This window comes from Macrobrachium rosenbergii, chromosome 20 (assembly GCF_040412425.1).
Source record: "Macrobrachium rosenbergii isolate ZJJX-2024 chromosome 20, ASM4041242v1, whole genome shotgun sequence".
In the NCBI taxonomy this organism is placed as follows: domain Eukaryota; kingdom Metazoa; phylum Arthropoda; class Malacostraca; order Decapoda; family Palaemonidae; genus Macrobrachium; species Macrobrachium rosenbergii.
In genome coordinates this window covers 8,455,057-8,463,192 of record NC_089760.1, presented here as the reverse complement: position 1 = coordinate 8,463,192, position 8,136 = coordinate 8,455,057, and the positions used below count along the sequence as shown (strand labels likewise).

Sequence of the window (8,136 nt, the reverse complement as noted above, 5' to 3'; positions counted from 1 at the left end):
CCTGAACTAGCTTTGTTTTATTACACCATTTCTCCTTTACCAAATGAACTTTCCTTCAAATATTGCCACTCGCTTTTTGTTCTGGTTATGAGCAATGCTGCAGTTGTACTTTACATACCTTCACCCAGACTGACTTGGCCAGACACGGCCGCGTGGACAGGACTGTCAAACCAGATGTTTTCCAAAGGACTAAGTCTACCAAGACAGTCTTGTGGTGGGGACGGGGGACTTGACAGTGAAGGGACATTCAAATCAAAACTAGTTACTATATATCCCTCAAAGTAACAAACAGGCGTTAGAACTACTGCATTGGCAGAAAAAATAAAAAAGTATTGCTGCTATCCATTACATTAAGCATGGATGGTCTGGGTAAATACTATTCAACGCCAGACACTCGTTCTAAACACATTAAGCATAAAGATTAAAAACTAGGACCTTCTATAGTTTGTGACCACCATTTCAGTACCCGAGTATTGTGCCATTGCTGACCGCGGCCCACCACCCCCCTCAAAAAAATGCCAGCAAGTTCCCGTACTAAACCTCTTATTTCTTTGTCATACACCTCTGATTTCTTTGTCATACTAAACTTATGATTTGACTTTGATTTGACTTTCATGTAACAATCCTATACTTTCAATCTCTTTCAGATTGAATCTCTTTTTTCCTGACAAAACCTTCGCTGCTTTTCTCATTAATTCCTCAAATGCTTTAGTAATCACACTTCCGAGCACCAGCTTCTGTAGTGCTCTGCTTAATATTCCATTTTATTTTCTCTACCTACAAGTTACCAATTAGTCTAGTTTATTTTTCTCGAGGCAGAATATCACGAGGACAGTTAAATCTTCAGCCCCCTAACTTTTAAAACTATGCTAGCTTTAAAACTATGCTAGCTTCAGCACTAAGTGCAGAAACTAATTGTAGTGAAATATTGAAAAGCCACTTTTCCTTTCAAAAATAGTTCTGTGGTAACTTATTTTACCCTTTGTATTTGTAGTAAATACCAAAAAAGTGTAGAGACTTTAAATGTTTGCTCTCAAAATCTTCGTGCAAGGTAAAAAAACCTAGACATCTGGTACACGTCATTAACACCAGGTAATTGAAAGCAAAGTTTCAGGGAAAACCTTCCTGAAACTTTTGGTTAAAAATTAAATACAAAAATGAAATAACGTCCAGATTATGGAGAGTAGGAGTAAATTATACCCAGAAAAAAACCTTATCATTTAATACAAATTAGCTTGAGAAACTACAAAACTTCCATACGAGCTTCAGTTTCATTTCTGAGGAGGATAAAACTTACTCTTCATTGACAAGTTACGACATCTATACTTGCTATCAACGTTTAAATACCGAATTTGCTCGATATGCCGACTGGCTTGATAGGTATTAACGACTTCGATCCTCTTATCAGAGGTTCCGGGTGGTCAAGAGTCCAGGAGTTAAAGCTTCATACTTCAATACAGGGACTATCGACGCACTCATTTGCAAACACTACATAAACATCTCTTCGAAACGGGGGCACCGCCGGACGTCCACAGCTCCAGTGTCATTTTCCAAAGCCCATTCTCTTCTCACTACCACTGGAGCTATGAGGATCAGAAGACTCACCCTGCACATATGTAAAATATTGAAATTAATGATTGTTTAATGATTGTATATTGTTACAGCAGTATCAAAGTAACAAGTAAAATTAATGCCTTACAGCCTAGGTAGTACCTGTTAAAGCCTAGGTAGTAACAATGACCAACAATGACCAACGCTGCATTCATGTCCCATTCTTTCATTTTCACTTAAACTTAACATGTTAATACCTACGTAAGAATACTTCAGGTACACTACAAAACTTGAAATTAATACTCCAGGTATTTCAAAACCAGTGATCAAACATTCCTTTTCTACTATATTAAGTATGCAGTCTAAAACCTTAAACAGTTCAGGGTTATTACTAACCCACTTAAAATACTAATTTTTGTCTCACCATATCCCAAACCTATGAGTTTTACTTAAAATTCTAATACTAAAGACTGTTCTTCCATGGTGTTCGAGATTATATAAAGACTAGCAACTCTGAGTGACTTATCCTCTTAACTATCTATTTAAAACTAAAATCTAGCTTAGTCACGAATTTTTCACTGACGTAAGTCACCTATGAATTCTATTCCGGGCACTAAAAGTTTAACAGTGATATTTACCTTATGCTTCAAAAACTGCCAGCAACCTCAGGAACAAGTAAACAGATTTCAGCCTTTCACTCAAGCTTTCCTCAGCGAGGCAGTTCTCCAAAGCAAGGCAGTTCTCCAAGATACTCTTACTTTTCGTTGCATGGCAGTCTAAGCAGACTTCAGATCCTCAGCGAGGCAGTTCAGATCCTCAGCGAGGCAGTTCAAGAGAAGCTTACTTCGTTGCATGGCAGTCTGTGTAGACAGAAAATCCTCAGCGAGGCAGTTCTCCCAAGAGATGCACTTCTCACTGCATGGCCGTCCACCGCAGACATCTCAGCAAGGCAGTTCCCCCTAGCGATACTAATACTTCTCGTTGCATGGAAGTTTGTAGACATACGATCCTCAGCAAGGTAGTTCAGATACGCTTACTTCTCGTTGCATGGCAGTGTACTGTAGACTTCCTATCCTCAACGAAGCAGTTCTCCAAAGATACGCTTACTTGTCGTTGCATGGCAGCCCGCTGGGCAGCCCACTGTGTAGGCTGCTTGTATGACGAGGACACCTTCGAAGTGGTGACGCGAAGTGGTGACGCGCTTAGGCTTCCTAAGTGTGTCTGGATGGTCTGTAAAGAAAAAACCAATTAGTTTAACGTAGTGCTATGACGAAAGCAAAAATTTTTATGGGGTTCCTACAACATTCAACTAAAGTTAGTACTATATTTGCTGCTGAGTTACACAACTTGTGATAATCCTTTAATAAAAAAGTCCATAATTTAACTTCCTATGGCAAGGTTTACTACAAAGTAACTTTCCTTAGCACCTTGAGGTCTCACCTTTCTTGAAGGATTTCTTCTAAGGATAAATTAACCAAACATCTTTAATCCTATACTTCAACACCTTTCTTGAAGGATTTCTTGTAAGGATAAATTAACCAAACATCTTTAATCCTATACTTCATCACATGGATTTGTGCTCGCCCAAAACCTTTAAAAGTTAACCCAGTTTCAACATTCAATTTCAACAAATTAGAATTTGGGTAATTCTAAACCGTTCATGTGAGCTAGACTATGGCAATTGACGTTTTCCTATGTTATTTTACTTCCTTTAGAAGAATTTAAAGTAATATTTTGTCGGCCGGCTTAACTAAGCTGTCATTGACCTTTGAAGAACACACGACTTGTATTACCTAACGTGGGGTAGGTCTAAGCCGGCATCCGCGGCAAACGGCAAAATTGTAACCAGTAAATCCCCTAAAAATGCCAACCTAACGTACTTAGAGGTGTTTACTGGTTACAATTTTGCCGTATTAGTTATAGAGGAGGTGGGGGCTTGTTCGTTAGGTACTTAAGTCGTGTAGTCTTCAAAGGTCAATTACGGATATTTACAGCCGGCCGACAACTATGACTAAATTCTTGTAAAGCAAGTAAAATAACATAGAAAAACGCCATTTGCCACAGTTAGCTCACCGGACAGCCGGCTTAGAATTACCAGAATTTGAAGTTAACTCTTGGTTGCCATTACCGTATATTTGTCCCTGACTAAGAAACTTACGAGGTCGAGTAGTAGATATCCTGTGTCCTTGAACCCCATACAGCAAATATTGTACTTATCACAATAGTACTTAAGTATCGCAAAACCCTCCTAATTATCCCTCAGATACTGATAACTTCAAAAAATATGTAAATCATATCTATTCAAATATTATACCCATTTCCTCAAAAGATCCTTGCTCCATATACATTAATATTCGAGTCAGCTTTTTTACTAGCTCTACTATGCTTTCCATTCTCCACTTAAACTAACCGCACAAATATAAAAGGTGGACATTTAACTTCGAATACCACTTCCCAAAATTACAACTACCCCTGCAACGGTAATCTGACTACGACCATCCGACGAGCACGAGTTCAAACAAATCTTTAGTTTCACATAAAAATGGAGTGTTCAAACTTTCTTCCAAACCTTTAATACTATTTGCTAGCTACATTTTCGTAATATAAAAAAGGTTCAAACTTTCTTCCAAACATGTTAAATGCATTTTCTATTCACTAATTTGGGTTGTTCCTTATCCACAAACCATTCAATTCTTGTTTTCTATACCTTGACCTAAGGAAAGACCACGGAGCATTCCTAACCCCCAAACCATTCAATTCTTGCTTTCTATACCCTGACCTAAGGAAAAGCCATGGAGCATTAATCTTACAATTACCAATCATTATTACACTTACAATTAACCTACAGGCTTTGGCCCCCAGTGGGGTAATTAAATTTACTTTGGGAAAATTTATAAAGCCACACAGCATCGATAAACTGAACGAGGAACTATATGTAGCCATCGCATCGCAGGAATAGAATACAGAATTATAGGCACTGCGTTCCACAAATTCCATTTTCCCTTCATTATCTTTCATTATCAACAGAAGTTCAGGCTTACAAAACCTAACATGCCCTAATATTCCGTATATATAAATTTAAATCTCCATGATCACAACTGCGCGCAAACACTACCAAATTTTTATGGGGGAACGATTTCGAGACCTTTTAATCTTATTTCCTACTGGAGTATTTCGACTAATTTTTCTGGATCTTCTGTATCATGTAATGTAATTATAAGCCCAATAGTATTTAAAAAGCTTTTACCATAACCAAAAAAATATACGCAAGGATGATTAAAATCGTTCTAATTCCGATTTCGTTAGTTTCACAACTGAGGGATGGATACTAATTCATGTTATTTTTACTTCGAACCCAACCATATTACTATACCCGTTTCCTACTAAACTAACGCAAATTAAACTTCACATACCTTTCTGGAACCCAATTTCTTTTATAACCCAGATTCCCAATACTACAGGCAGTGCAGCCTGCACTAAACTAGGAATACCTCTAGATGCTGTTCGCATCAAGTTATTTGATGCTCAACATAACTTAAAATTTTCTACATATCGTTCTTTGTCGTTAAATTTTCTAATCACAGGAAAAGCAGCTCGTATCAGTGTTCGGTCTAATTTTTAAACTAGAGAAAAGTACCTCCGTATGAAATAAAATACTCTTCGTTACATTGTGCTACTCCTGACTTTCCACTGAAGTCCCTGAGGTCCCTGTTTAATTTGTGCTACTCCTGACTTTCCACTGAAGTCCCTGAGGTCCCTGTTTAATTTGTGCTACTCCTGACTTTCCACTGAAGTCCCTGAGGTCCCTGTTTAATTTGTGCTACTCCTGACTTACCACTGAAGTCCCTGAGGTCCCAGTTTAATTTGTGCTACTCCTGACTTACCACTGAAGTCCCTGAGGTCCCTGTTTAATTTGTGCTACTCCTGACTTTCCACTGAAGTCCCTGAGGTCCACGTTTAATTTGTGCTACTCCTGACATTCCACTGAAGTCCCTGAGGTCCCTGTTTTATTTGTGCTACTCCTGACATTCCACTGAAGTCCGAGGTCCCTGTTTAATGTGCTACTCCTGACTTTCCACTGAAGTCCGTTTAATGTGCTACTCCTGACATTCCACTGAAGTCAGAGGTCCCTGTTTAATTTGTGCTACTCCTGACTTTCCACTCGAAGTCCCTGGTATCCCAGTTTAATTTGTGCTACTCCTGACATTCCACTGAAGTCCCTGAGGTCCCTGTTTAATTTGTGCTACTCCTGACATTCCACTGAAGTCCCTGATGTCCCTGTTTAATTTGTGCTACTCCTGACTTTCCACTCGAAGTCCCTGATATCCCAGTTTAATTTGTGCTACTCCTGACTTTCCACTCGAAGTCCCTGATATCCCAGTTTAATTTGTGCTACTCCTGACTTTCCACTCGAAGTCCCTGCGGTCCGTTTAATTTGTGCTACTCTTTACTTTCCACTAAGTCCCTGAGGTCCCAGTTTAAATTGTGCTACTTCTGACTTTCCACTCAAGTCCCTGAGATCCCAGTTTAATTTGTGGTACTCATGACTATCCACTAATATCCCTGAGATCCCAGTTTAATTTGTGCTACTCATGACTGTCCACTTGTCCCTGAAGTCCGTTTAATTTGTGCTCCTCCTGACTTTCAACTCATGACCCTAATGTCCCTGTTAAAAAAAGGGAAACTTAAAATTTAGTTCTCCCTACGGGAAACCTATCACATCTATATTAATGCTCATCCTATGCTGACCTTTCACTGCACCGTGTCAACTACTGTATCCCTACTAAATTGCAACTACTGCATTAGAAGCATTATCGTTTCACTTTCAATACCATGTTTCCTAACCCTCAAACAAGGTGACCATTCAATGCGTATATATTTCTTAACAAAATTTCTTATTTCTACAAATATCCACAAACAAATTTAAGTACCCCCGCTTATCTAGTGAGAAGCTCTGAAAAACTCACTCCGCAGATCCCACACATTCCTCCTCTAAACACCACCAAACTAACTAGTTAATTAGCACTCACCATCTCAGTCAGGTCTCCAAAGTAACTCCAATCGCAGTACGGTGAAAAAATACATACTAGTAACGGAACAACCTTAAGTTTAGCTTTGGGACAACCCGATGAAATTCACAACACTAAAGCAATACTTAGACCAAAGCACGTAATATAGCTTGAAAACGTTTGGGCCAAACAGTCCAATGACCTTTAGAGACCCACGATTAAGAACTACTTGCCTCAAAAACTACGCTTGCTTCTTTCTAATAGGGACATTACACAACGCCTCACTACCTGATGATAATGCACGTCAACGATAGGACACGGGTCTCACAGATGCGAGCGGCGGGTCGGTTTAAATGCTCGAAGCCTCAACAGTTACTAAGGCAAAAACTGACTTCTGTCTTCCTCCCCTGTTTTTATACAGGAGGTTCTGGGAGCTCAAGGACCAGTTTGCAGGTGTGGAAGCTTCTTTTCCAACGATCCTAAATGTTTGGAATATCAGCGCCATCTGTTGGCAAATGTACAAATATACAAAATTTAATTTTTTCTCATTTCTCCTTAGACATAACATGAATTACTACCCAGGCGCTGAGTATTCGTTATTTGAACCAAGGTAAAAAAAAAAAAAAGGTTCTAAGAGAAAAACATGAACAATCACGAAAAGAAATAATTATCCGACAAACCATCAGAAAACTGAAAGAAAGTAAAAGGATTATAACATTATACCAGGGAGAGGAAGGGGCTACATCTGATTGAATTCTAAAGATGATACGAAGAAACCGCCGTAATATCCTTCCGACTAAACAGCTTTGACAAAGTGGAGGCCGTTACAGTCACGGTGACAAGGGTAATGGCCAAGTGATTTCAACGTCTAGGGACGCCAATGGTAGTTAAGGGAGTAATGGGGACACATTACAAACCGCGAAGAATCAATTTGGTTCTTTTAAAACTTTGCGCGCTTCACTGACTTTTGAACCATCTCTTGGGGAGAAAATATTGCAGTTTTTGTTTATTCTAACCACATTATCGTTGATCGCTCTAATTCGGTTATATTTCGAGTCGCTTAAAATATTCTTGCCATAAATCTTCCTTGATAATTTCTGTGCTTAGTACAGGGAAAATTGCATCTGGCATAACAATCTCCAATGGAATACAACATACATTGTTCATTGTTTTATGATAAATAAAATATACTTGTGAAAATAAGACTCTTCCATTGATTGTTCCTAAAAGATAACATTGTGCAAAGCAGTGCAATACTGTGCTGTAGTTAGTAGCGGTACAGTCATGTGTTTTTAAGGTACTACCCTAACTAGAAAGTGGTTAGTCACTTTTTCCATCAAACAAAAGAATCTCATGTCAACCTTTAAAAACCTTCATATGGCCAGTATCTACATGTTGCAAGAATTACAGTACAGATGGAAAATAAGTCTTACATAATTTAGTGGAAGGCACTGAATATTACATTTATATAACGGAAAATGTTAGTTACGTACACAGTAAGAGTGAGGAAGTTATTACGAATAAAGTACAAAAGACTTATGGAAAATGTTATTATATAGAATCTGAATAGATTTAC

The 8,136-nt window shown here is 38.6% G+C and overlaps 1 long non-coding RNA gene across 3 annotated transcripts; it reads right to left on the bottom strand.

The window, feature by feature from the left end:
- Positions 1-1,207: 1,207 nt before the first annotated feature.
- On the bottom strand, positions 1,208-6,976 carry LOC136849037 (uncharacterized). Of its 3 annotated transcripts, none has more exons than XR_010856205.1 (3): positions 6,849-6,976; positions 2,190-2,781; positions 1,208-1,606 (listed from the first exon to the last, which is right to left on the bottom strand). It is a non-coding gene; the product is annotated as an uncharacterized lncRNA (long non-coding RNA). The 3 variants fall into 3 exon arrangements; XR_010856206.1 differs by having other exon boundaries at positions 6,794-6,965; XR_010856207.1 differs by lacking the exon at positions 6,849-6,976 and adding an exon at positions 6,582-6,774.
- Between the last annotated feature and the right edge of the window lie 1,160 nt (positions 6,977-8,136).